This window comes from Lissotriton helveticus, chromosome 3_1 (genome assembly GCF_964261635.1).
Source record: "Lissotriton helveticus chromosome 3_1, aLisHel1.1, whole genome shotgun sequence".
NCBI classification, from domain to species: domain Eukaryota; kingdom Metazoa; phylum Chordata; class Amphibia; order Caudata; family Salamandridae; genus Lissotriton; species Lissotriton helveticus.
The window spans coordinates 1,107,159,626-1,107,172,716 of NC_136061.1; positions in this window are offsets into that span (position 1 = coordinate 1,107,159,626).

A 13,091-nucleotide genomic window follows, 5' to 3' on the forward strand; every position below is an offset into this window, starting at 1 on the left:
GGCTAGTACGCCAATGGTGGCTGCGCGCCAGTCAACGTGGGGGGGTCGGGTAGCATTATTGCAAGCAGAGAGAAGGGTTCGCAAGGCGCGGGCAGCACCAGCAGCCGCTCGGTGGGTCCTGCGTGTGAGCCCCGGGGTCCGCCCCAGACCCCCTGCAGCACCCGCTGTGGTGACGCGAGTAGGCGCAGGGGGGGGGTTACTGGGAGAGTCCATTCTTCTGGCAATGTTCGGAGGGGGGGTCCGTTAGCTGGTCTCTCCTACCCGGTATGCTGCCGGTAGTGTCTCCGGAGTCGCAGCTTCACCAAACGTGGTCTCGGGGTGCCAAGCGGGTGCGCTTCACGTCCGGGCCATCAGCAGCGTGCCCGCCGCGGGATCGGGGTCAGCCGTCCATTCTGCGCCCAGGCCGGGCCTCCTGTAGGTGTCCTGCTGCATGGTGGTGAGGGTCCCGAGCCGCCAAGGAGCCTCCGTGATTCTGTGGCGGCCGTCAGGGAGGCCGCGCCCATTACGGTGGGCGTCTCAGGTTGGGGCCCGCGGGCCAGCCCCGAGCCACGAGCTCTCGTGGCCCCTCCGCTGGCAGGGAAAGTCACAGATCTCACAGGAGGGCCGCAGGTGAGGCCGGCGCGGGTCGCGTCGGATCTTCAACTGCAGAATCTGGAGTTGTGCCGCCACCAAGTGTGTCACCGGGCAGCCAAGTAGGTGCGCCTCACATCCGGGCCATCAGCAGCCTAGTAGCCGTGGGAATGGGGCCGGGTGTCCGCTCTGTCCCCAGTCCGGGCCTCCCGTAGGCGTCCAGCAGTGTGGTGGGGAGGGCCCCGGGCAGCCAGGGATCTTCCGCTGTTCAGCGGCAGCCGTTAGGGAGGCCGCGTCCGCTAGGGTGGACGCCGCAGGTTGGGGCCCTTGTGCTAGGCCCAAGCCGCGGCCTCTCGTTTCCTCGTCACTGATCGGGAAGCCACAAGTCCCGCAGGAGGGCCGCAGGAAAGGCCGGTGCGGACCGCTCCGGGTCTCCGACCTCAAAGTCTGTCAGAATGCCAAATACTGCTCCGAGGAGGTCCGCTGGTAGTTTTAGGCGGCTGCGGTTAATTTTGGCGGAGAATCGGCCCAGGGAAGGGGAGCTCGGCACGGAGCTCTACCCTACTGTGACCTCCGCCATTGCGTGCGAAGCCACGCCCCCCATTTTTTAATGATTCTTTAAGGAAGATCCATGAGACTTTATCAAAGGCCTTCTCGGTGTTTAAAGTTATTGCTACAGTGCCTGAGTTAAATACATTCATTCTTTCTAGCACATGGCAAAGAAGACGAGTATTGTCATTGGCATGCGTTTTTTCATGAAGCCTACCTGCGAGTGGCCTATTAGGTGGAGTAAATAAGATTTGAGTCTTTTGGCCAATATTTTAGCAAAGATCTTACCATCAAGATTAATGAGATAAATTGGCCTATTTATTTATTTTTGCTAATAACAGGGTTCTTTCCCTTCTTTTGGGAGAACTGTGATTATAGCTTCACCTGTAGTACCAGAAATAGATCCCAAACCTGCAAAATTATTTATTCAGACTACCAGAGTGGAGGTGAGTTTGTTGGCAAAAGCTTTATAAAAATAAGCGTAAAGCCATCTGTGCCCAGTTCTTTATTCAATTTCAGGGATTTTATTGTCATGATTATTTCCTCTTTTCTCATTGGAGAATTGAGGGATGTTTTATCATCCTCATTTATTTGAGGGAGTTTTATTTTAACTAGGTAAGTTTTACATTCTCTAGGGCAAGTTTGTGAGTCATTCATGTATAAATATTCATAACATTCTTGGAGCATATCTAAAATTGTTTGGGTATTTGTTTGTATATTGTTTGTTTTATCTTTGAGCACAGTAATACCTTTTGGTTCTGTTTATGTGTGAGGGCGGAACAATCTAGGTTTGATATGTGAAGCTTCTCAAGTATTTTGTGTTTCAAAATGTAGGTAATGAGATTTCAGTTGAAATATTGTCATTGATGATGTTTATTATTGCTATTTCTATGGTTTCCCTGTTATCAACATTCTTAAGAATGTCTTGATTAAACCACCCTATTTTACAATTTGCTTTGGGATTAGTACCCATAAGTGACATGGTTATACAGGAGTAATCTTAAATCAGCCTTGGACGTATATCAGTTTGATCAATGAGATGATTGTATGGACCAGAAATGAGGAGATAATCAATTTTGGAATAGGAATTATGCGGGGTAGAGAAAAAGGCGTAAACTCTATTGTCTGGATTTGGAGTCTCCAACAATTGCACAAATTATATTTAGAGCATAGTTTTAGTAAAGCCTTATAGGATTTTGAGGAATAATATATCCATTTAGATTGTCTGTCAAGAATCGTGTCAAGGTAAAGGTTAAAGTCGCCACCAATTAATGTTAACTTGACACTTGGAATTTTACCCAATTTGGCAGAGAGGGAGTTCCAGAATGAGGCGTCATCAGTGTTTGTACCTGTTATGTTGATAGCATTTATATATTTGTGATTTTTGCAAAGTTTTGTAATTATCCACTTACCTTTTGTGTCTATAGAATGAGAATCTCTTTTCAAGTCTGAACTTTGGAGATCATAGTCATCACTCAATTTCTTTTGTTAACTGTGGGTGAGCACATTACCTTACTCGTCTAGTTATTTGTGAAAGTAGATGACTCTTTGGGATCTATTTTAGTTTCTTGTAACATGATGATGTCAGCTTTGCATTTAAATAAGTAAACAGCAATTTTCTGTCATTTAACAAGATGATTTAATCACAACATGCAGCAACAACACCTTTATGTTGTCACTGAGATGGGGCTGCGTTATAATGGGAAGGTGTTCAGTTGATCTGTGCTAATCTGGTTATATGAGTGAAGAGGTATACGGAGCACCTGTTTTGTTATGAGGAAGAGATATGTCCTCTGGAGTTTATACACCACTGGAGCTGACAGTTTTGAATGCACCCAGTATCTACATGCACGGTTTAATACTAGAGTGATCTGTTGTGATTACAGTCAGACGCAAAACCACATTTCTTGGCCTTTATTGTTAAGGGATATATTGGAGTGATAGAAAAGGAGGAAGAAACTTGAAAACATAAGATAAGACAAAAAGGAAATCCGGATTAATAAACCCACTCCAAACCCTCTGTCTCACCCCACCATCCACCCAAACCTAAACATCGAAAAATAGAGGAGATGACTTAGAAGCGCCAACTTAGCGACAGCAGAGGTATTGATAAGCATATAGACATATATGAGCCCAGGATAACGCAAATATATGAGTCTATAACAGGAAGGTAATTGTGCTTTGTGATTGGTAGGGAATCACATAATCATGCACAGTACAATACCAGTAGAGAGGTCTTTAGCAGATAACTTTGTGGGAATGTCTGTGATTCCATTTAAACCGTTTTGCACAGTATGTGAGGTAATTATTCAGTACAAACGTAGTAAGTCTAAAACATAAACATGTAGCATTTACCTTTTAAGCCAGTCAAATAATTCCAGAAGACTGGATACTCAATGCTCGAAAGGTATCAATATAGTGGAATAAAGGTTCATTAGAGACCTTATAAAGAAAGAACAAATATAATACAAATATAAGATTGGACAACCAATATAGCATTATATTAATATCCGATCCGGATAAATATATGGATGTGAAGCTGCTAAGTTGCACATAACAGTAGAGGCAACATTATACAGTGTAGACAACTTATCTGCATGAGACTGAACTAAAGCAGGATGCGGACATAGGTGATCAAGAGTCAGAAGTAAGACTAACCAGTGATTGACTGGATTCAGTATTACCTGTTGTTCGAACTGTGCAGTTGAGTTTCCATTCCTTGATCTTCCCTTCCATCGAGGAATGTTGAGAGCTCTTTGTGGTCAACTAAGATCTGATGCTTTCCTTTCCTGAAAAGTCTGAACTTTGCCAGTCCATCAAAAGAGAATTGAAGATTCATGCTTTTGAGTCTAGGGCGAAGAGCCAGGAAGCCCTTCTTAATGTCGACTGTTGTTGTTGAGTAATCTTGTGATACATAGATTTTCAGACCATTCCAGAGAATGTGGTTGTTTTTGCGCTTATTATTCAAGATCAATTCTGTGTGTTGGAAGCGTAGGAGCCTGCAAACAATCGTTCTTGTGATGTGCATGTTTGTAGGCTTGAACGATGAATCAGGGTGTGGGTGTTCCAATTTGAAATCTTTGTTGAAGGACAGGTCAGTGACTTGCGTTATCCATCTCCCTAAGAGGAAATACTGGGGTCAGCAGGGGTGTAACACAGCCCCCCTCAGCCCCCACGGTCCAGGGCGCCCTCAAGCTCCAGGGGGCCCCCTCAGCACATGAAGGCGGTTCAGTTTTCTATGTCTTTAGATTCCATTTGGTCTCCTCCACCATGGCTGCGTGCTCCAAAAGCTGCATTTCTATATTGTTCTATAGAACTATGGAATATGTTTGTCTCTGATCTCCATGCGGATTTATGGTGAAGTACAAGCCTCATGTGAATCAGGTACTGCCCACTAGCAGACTAGGGTATTTGTGTTTTAATGACCTATTGAGGTTAGGTAGGATGTGCTTAATGGCGTGATAAAGTATAGTCTTAGACTTGTTACCAGAATGGTATATTTTTCTTCGTTTTAACTACCCAATTAATATTAAAGATCCCAAATTCAAATCACTACAGTATTAGATAAGTTCCATAATTGACATGCACAAAATACAGAAAGAATGAGCTTAGCAAGTTTCATGTTGGCTTTATTGGAGACAGGCATGACCTGAACCGAGACTCCACTGGATGTATCAATGTAGTCACCTCCAAAGAAGATAATGACTGAACCTATTTTAATTCACTTCTCCTTGCAGAGCCATCAGATCTGTCCCCTTCTACGTATTTCTGCCCAGTTCTCACAAGCAGCATTTCAAAAATTAACTATTCCAGTTGGTAGATCAGTTAATAATTTAGAAATTCAGGTATTCAGATTGGAGCCCGTAGTGCTTTGCCCTTAATATAGCAACTCTTCACATGCATCTGTGTCTATGATCTTTTCCTCATGTATTTGAGCAAAGTGTTCGGTGCCGAGCCACCACTCTGTTGTAAGAAACCATGTTGAGGTCAGGCAATACGGGGGAGCCGATATCGCTTGACTTTTGGTATTCCTTGTTTTTAGATAATGTGAGGCCAGTCGCTTTTCAACACCAACCAGTAAGTCTTACCCTTTGATGTGTCTCGGGTGATGGACTGAAAACCAGGAGGCAGATTTACAAGCCCCTTGCGCCACTTTTGCGTCACTTTTAACATGGAAAAAGTGAAGCAAAAGTGGCGGAAGGGGCTTGTAAATCTGCCCCCAGGAGTTCAGATCCGTGGCAACGTATCTTGAGATTGCATTACTCCGCCATTTTGATACCAAGACCGACTGCTACCATTATTCTTCACCTCTTCCAATGAGCTGCACACGCGGACCTCAGACTTTAAATTAATTTAAGATGTCCCTTAGGCATTCATCTTCTTTTATATATGTCCGCCTGCCAGCGCTCTGACACCTTCGGGTAATATCTGCGCTTTATAAAAATGCACTAAATAAAAATAATGGCGCACAGAAGTCGGGTGAAAAGCAATTCTATTTCAGGACAGGAGGCTCCGATTATGCTAATCTCATTTCTTTATTAGAAATGCCCAGCAGCCAGTAAAACCAATAAAAACTACAATACCCATGAACACTTGGGTAATAACCATAGAGTCTGCAATACAAAAGGCCATGTAGATAGTCCCACTTCCTCTTTCTTTGCTGCTCCGCAGCCAGATAAGTGCATTTTCCTACCTTCTTGTGCTTTTGCTGTGCATATCTTGTTATTTTGATTAACGCTTTGCTCGCGCTGTGTACCGAGTTTCCATGTTTATGTACCGGTTGTTCTGCTTTCTTCCGTGTTCCTATAGAATTCGTTCCTGCGCGGCACGTACATGACTAAGGACTCGTGCCGGCCACCGGCGAACTGAACACGGCCGCCTGGTGCTTCCTTGCCGTGCCCTCGTGCAGGCTTGAAATTAATTCTGATAACCACTTTTGGTCGCTTCGAACTACGCTCCTCCCCAGCACGCCCCAAGTCAGACAACCTAGTCCTGATGACGATCCTGACTTACGTGGATCGAAACGCCGTCGCCTTTACAGCTTATTAACAGGCGTACTCTTCGAATGTGGTTCATACAATGGAAATAAATCGTTTTAATCTGTGATATCACTCTGTCACATGATTTGAGCCACCCACTGTAGATTATTTGCACCTTATTCACAGTGCGCCGTCCATGCTGTTCACTTTTGCACTTGCGTCGCCACCTTCACCACAGTCACTTTTTATAGAGCACCAAGTTCTATATGGTTGTCATTAAATTGAGTTGATGCAGTGCTGCGTATAACTGTATATTACCGACCATGAATCTTTACCATAAAATAAGATGATTGAATATCTTGTCTTAAACCAATGAGTGTTCTCCTTTTTCTTTGCGTGCAATGCGATGTGCATGCTTAGTTAATTGACTGTATATTTTTACCTATTGGGACATTGTTTTTTGACTATACCTTCCTTACCCAGTCCTAATCAGGTATATGGGTCACACTCCTGTAAGCCTTTACTACTTCTTCAGTGTTCTAGCGGTGCGCGGCGGGGAGCGTGTGTCACCTCCCTTTGTGTCCAGGCGCTTTGTGCCCGTGTCCTCATTCTGTGGAGTGGGAATTGGGGTTGTTGTTGACTCTCGCTTGCAGCGCGAGCTCTTCACTTGCGGTTCAAGGCAGCCGGTGTCCGCGCATGCGCGGTGATTATTTTCCGGCGCTCCGTGTCTCTTCAGGGTCGGAGCTTCACACAAGGACGTCCTTTGCGACTCTACATGCCCACAGCCTTGAACTTGACCCCGCTTGACGCCGGTTGCTAGGAAAACGCTTCCGGCTGCATAATTGGCATAGGCTCTGCCTAGAGTGTGCTTTTTTTCTAGACTGCAAGCCCTCCCTCCATCTTCTAATACATTTGAAGCAGTTCTTTGTGGTCTTCATTGGCTTGCTGTGGGGTTTTTGCACTCCCCCTGAATGTTTGCCTTTGGGGATTGTACCCTTCTGTCATCTTGTGGGCATATTTACACTGACAGTGTATCATGAGTGATTATTATTATGAATATGACGGTGCATATGATGAGGAGGCCTCAGAGTCTCTTGAGCAGGACTTGGTGGAAGCCCTTGATAGGGGTGTTCAACATTCTATGAATAAGGCATTGGTTCGCGCAATAACTCCTCTAAAGAGGCATTAAACTCAATATGCTCAACAGCAGGGTTGGGTTCCTGCAGCGCGCAAGTCCGCTTCTTCCCCAGGTAATCCACATGCCTCTGACTTTCAGAAGTTGGCGAGGTCTCTGTCCGCTGCCAGGTCCACATCTGCGGTGGCTGCCGCTGATACTGACGACCAGCTCTCCTCGTCGTCTTCGGATCATGCACCGCCTCCTCCGAAAAAGAGAGAAATGCAGAGAGCATTTTGTGGATGCCCCTCATCCTCCTGTCCTGACATTTGAACCCTCGGACATTATACACCCCAATTCTACTGCCTGGCTTCCATCCCCGGCAGTGGCTGAGTATGTGCAACAGCACACCCGTCAGCCTTTTAAGAAGGAGGTTCGTGCACGTCTCCGTTCAGAGTGCCCTAGACCGGACCTGGCGGACCACCTGGCGGACACACCGGAGGTGGATCCGACCATGGTGACTTACTTTCGCAAATTTGCAAAAGACCCAAAGAAGGGTCTGGACCGGTCCTGGCGTTCATGCCAGGACAAAGTCCTGGATCTACTGGGCCCCCTTACCAAGATTTTGGATCTCGGCTTCGTGGCCAAGGAGTCCTCTGCAATGGTAGATCCCGATGAGCTTATCGAATGGGCTCAGAGGGCGCTTTGCCAACTAGGTAACGCCAACTGCGCTCTCTCCAGTGAGAGGCGGCGGTCGATACTCCCTAAGCTGGATCCTAAACTGGCGGAGCTTTCCACTTCGGAGTCTGGACCAGCTGCGCAGGGGTTGCTTTTTGGTCAACCGTTTTTGAAAGAGCTGACCCAGTTTGTCAATACCTTCAGTGGTTTAGACAAGGCGCCGGCCTCGCTTCGGCGAGCTTTCCGTCCGGTTTTCAGCAGGGCCGGACGAAATAGGGGATGTTCGTCTGGCCGTGGTACACAACAGCCCAATCAGAGAGGGTATCAGTCCCACAAAGGAGGTAATCAATATTCCGGCTACTCCCAGAGGTCGAATTTCTATCCTTCCAGAAAAGGCCGTGGACAGTACAAGAAGGGACGTTCCGGTGGCACCTCCGGTGTATACCAGGACTCCGCAACTTCAGGTGAGCCTGATTTCTGCTTGCAGTGTGGTTCTGGGGGGCAGGATACGTTTTTTCCTAGACAATTGGATGGTTCATCTCGACCTCAAGGACGCTTACTTGACCGTACCCATCTTCGGTCCCCATTGCCGTTTCCTCCAGTTCCAATGGCGGGGGACTTGGTACGAGTATCAGGTTCTCCCGTTCGGCCTCTCGTCGGCACCTCGGTGCTTCACGAAGCTGATGAAGCTGGTTGTGGAGTCTCTTCGCAGTCGGGTGTTCGTTTGATCATTTATTTGGACGACATCCTCCTTCTGGCGGATTGTCCGCTCCGACTGATGTCTCATCTGGAGTGGACCATCGAGCTCTTACAGTCCCTGGGTTTTCTGGTGAACGTTCAGAAATCCGTGTTGCGCCCGAGTCAGGTGATAGACTTCTTGGGTTTCCAGGTCAATTCTCTTACATGTCAGCTTCTATTGCCCAATCAGAAGATTCGGTATATCAAACGGGAATTGACTTCAGTTATTGCGAAACAGACTGTGTCATTGAGGTCGTTAGCTCGCGTCGTCGGTCTTTTAGCTTCTTCCCTTCAGGTGATCTTCCCGGCCCCTCTGCATCACAGAGCTTTGCAGCGCCTGAAAATTCGTCATCTCCAGGACGGCCTCCGCTATTCGGATCAGATTCCTCTCTCGGAGGAGGCAAGGTCGGAGATGCAGTGGTGGCTGGATCATATGGAGGCTTGGAATGGTCGGGCCCTGTTCGGTTCCACTCTGGAAGTAGTGATCGAATCGGATGCCAGCCTTTGGGGTTGGGGAGCCCGTTGCGGTCCAGACTCCATGGGGGTCGGTGGTCGCCTCAGGAGCTATCCCTCCACATCAACTGTCTGGAGCTCCTTGCGGGCTCCTTTGCGATCCGTTGCCTCTCTCCCCTTCAATCAAACTGCTGTATACTTCTCCGCATGGACAATGTAACAGCAGTCCATTACATCAACAAACTGGGGGGAACTCGGTCGAGGTTACTGGCGGAGATTGCAAAAGATTTTTGGCACTTTTGTCTGCAACAGAAGATCACTGTTATTGCAGAGTAACTCCCCGGCCGCAACAATCTCATTGCGGATTGGAACTCGAGACACCTGAGGGACTTCAGCGATTGGAGACTACATTCCCGAGTATTCCGCCAACTTCTTCTGACCTGGGGCCGGTGTCAGATAGACCTATTTGCTTCGCGCCTCAATACCCAGCTCCCGCTGTTTTTCAGTTGGAGACCGGATCCGGAAGCCCTAGCCACGGATACCTTTCTCCAGCCGTGGCCAGCGACTCTGCTATGCATTTCCCCCGTTCATGATGATCCCCAGAGTCCTAGCTTACAAGAAGCGCTATCAGTCGGAGCTGATCTTGATTGCTCCTCTGTGGAGGGCTCAAGCGTGGTTCCCGGATCTCCTGGAAATGGCTTGTGCAGTGCCGTTCCTTCTTCCCCAGAAGTGGAACCTCCTCCTAGATCCTCTTCAGAATCCACATCCCCTGATTCTGTCCGGCTCTCTCCTTCTGCTGGCGTGGCGGATTTCGGGGAACGTTGGTCGGTCGCGGGCCTTTCTGCAGACGCTTCATGATTCATCAGTGACGCCTGGTCCTCAAGTACCCACAAACGCTACAGAGGCTCTTGGAAGCGTTGGTGTGACTGGTGTGTTCAACGGCAAGTTGATCCGTCATCAGCAGATGTTTCTGTGATGGTTAATTTTTTGGCTTTGCTTGCTTCGTCTGGTTTGGCATATCGCACGGTGAACAATTTCCGTTCGGCTATTTCTGCGGGCCATCTCCAAGTGGACGGTAAATCGGTGGGTGAGCATCCTTTGGTTGCTAAACTGCTCAAAGGTATCCGTCTTGCAAATCCTCCACGCCCTAAGTACGTTTCATTATGGGACGTGTCGGTTGTGTTGCGCTTCCTAGAAGCCTGGCCGATCAATTCTTTGCTCTCCCGCAAACAGCTGTCAGCCAAACTGACTATGTTGCTGTGCCTGGTTTCCTGCAAGCGGGTGTCTGATGTCCGTGCTTTAGATCTGGCAGGGCGCAGTTTTACTCCGGAGGGAGTCACGTTTTGCCTTCTTCGGCGTACCAAGACTAATACTGCGTTCATTTCTTATCCGTCTTTCCCCGCTCATCCTAACCTTTGTGTTGTTCAATGTCTCAAGGATTACGAAGTAAGTACTTCTTCTTTTCGTTCAGATATGCAAGGTCAGTTGCTGATTGCTTTACAGAAGCCTTTTCGCCCCGTTGCCCCGGCTACTTTGGCTCGGTGGGTACGTTGGCTCATGGCGGAAGCTGGGATTGATGTGTCTGTCTTTGGGGCACATTCTGCTCGAGGGGCTATGGCTTCTAAAGCTTTCTCGATGGGTGTAACTTTGTTTGATATTATGAAGGCCGCTGATTGGTCCTCTGATTCTGTTTTTAATACTTTTTATTATAAGCCTATTGATCATGTTGCTTCTGTTGTGGTGGATCAGCTTTAAACAATCATAATCGTAGCCTCCTGTCCTGAAATAGAATTCAAAATTTGCAAACATTCGTGACAAGAATTTTCAATTCTATTAAGGACAAGGAGGCGAGGATTATCCCACCCATTATTGTACACTTTATTGTTATTATACACATGTTCAAAGATTCTTGGATATTACGATGATGATATTCTCTTGTTCTATCCCACCCTTCTTGTTATGCTCATGCTTGCACGGATAGTGTATTACGGCTCTTTGTCTCTTTTCAGGCTCTGATCCCAAGTGACGATTCTACGTGGAGGTCTGGATTTTCCTGCCGGCTCATTTGAGGATTGTGATTCATGTCTTCTTCTGCCGTTTTTCTTCTGGATTATCCGTGGCTGTCCTGGTTGGGGATGGTGTTTTCCTTGAATGACTTTCCATGTTGACTTTTCTGTTTTTCCTTACACGATTTTCTCACCAAAGAAAGAGGAAGTGGGACTATCTACATGGCCTATTGTATTGCAGACTCTATGGTTATTACCCAAGTGTTCATGGGTATTGTAGTTTTTATTGGTTTTACTGGCTGCTGGGCATTTCTATTAAAGAAATGAGATTAGCATAATCCTCGCCTCCTTGTCCTTAATAGAATTGAAAATTATTGTCACGAATGTTTGCAAATTTTGAATTGATAAGCACCCAGCCGTTAGGAGGGGCAGGGTGAGCCCTCTATCCGCCTCCCCATCCAAGCAACGCCTAAAGTAAACAATACCTTAAATACAAGGATTTAGTCTGGTAAATTGCCAAGAAGAATGTTTGTTAATGCTAGGCTCTGCTGAGGGTAGCAAGTGCATTTTAAGATCTTAATCCGAAAAGCCTTCGTTTTATGAGTATGTGTGCTTGATGGTCTTATTAATTCTCAGATATTGGGATGGGTGCCTCGCACACTTTAGATGGGTTGTGTGCAATAATATGGCCCCAAGTTGGCCCTGCTTTCTGTGTAACAATGTCAGCCAGTCCAGACATTTTATCCAACATCACTTTTGGGACTTTTAATTTTGGTTTTATCGAAGTAAGTGTGCAAGTAGAAATCACTGCATGCAAGCTAATGTTTGATAAAAGGCACGGTCTGCTTCAAGGTCTGCCTATTGGCTGCTTTGCCGAATCTACCCTTTCATGTTTTGTAAGAGAGGCTTGAAGTAATGATTTGTTCCTGCACCTATTTTCCGAGGTTGCATTGCTTTTCTGGTGTTTACATTGCACTTGTTTTCTGTGAGAGAGGTCTGCACAGTGGTTGCCTCTGGTGCCTCAGTTTTATGAGGGTGGGTCGCACTGCTTCCTCCCAGGGGTGTGGTTCGAAAATGTTGCTCACACAACTGCTTTAAAACACCCCTGTCAATCCTGTACCTAGTTTGTAAGTAAAGTTTCCACTTCTGCACCCTGTAACTGTGTGACTGGAGCTTGCACAAGAGAACGCGTTCCTTTGCAGCGTGATTGATAACTGCACAGGGGGTCACTCCATGTTGGACCTGTTTTGTGTGTATATTAAGCTGGCAATTGTTCTATCTGTTTAGTACCTGCTGTAAATATTAGTGAAGCTTGCACTGCTGCTGTCCATGCTTACCTGTTTTCTTTGAGGGGAACCTTCAGTTTTTAAGTGACTTGTACATGTCTCTTCCCCACCTTTTTGCTTTATACAAAAATACAGTTGTATAAGTAATATGGGCAACAAACTAACCTGACAGTACTGAAAGTCCAGGCGCTAAAGGGGAGGAGCGAACTTGACAGGTTGACGGAGAAGGATAAATAGTGAAAATGAAAGAAAGAAGGTAAGGTGCAGCTAAGAAAGTGAGAGGACACTTGATCTAGGTGTAGAGGGAGACGAACACACGGTACATTAAAGGAAAAGAGAGGCAATGAAAGAAGCCAGCACCTAATACCACTGACCCTTCCAACTATCACTCCAATTCTTTACTTCCCATTCGGCTTAAGCTTTTGAGTGGGAAGCTCTGTTTAAAACTGGATAATGCGCATCACATCCCATGGCTACGACACATTAAGGACATGGCAGATGAAATTGGCTACCCACAATTTTTTGTAAACCCGGAGTACATGACAACTATCCCCAGAAAGGCCCTTAAAAATGATTACCTGTCCCATCTGGAGGGAAAGCGATGGTTAAAGGAGAAAGAAAAACTCTCCGCCATGGACAACCATATTATGCTGACATGCACAGGGATACAGCCATATCTGTCATATGCGACAAGACCCTTTGATCGGATGCTTTTGAC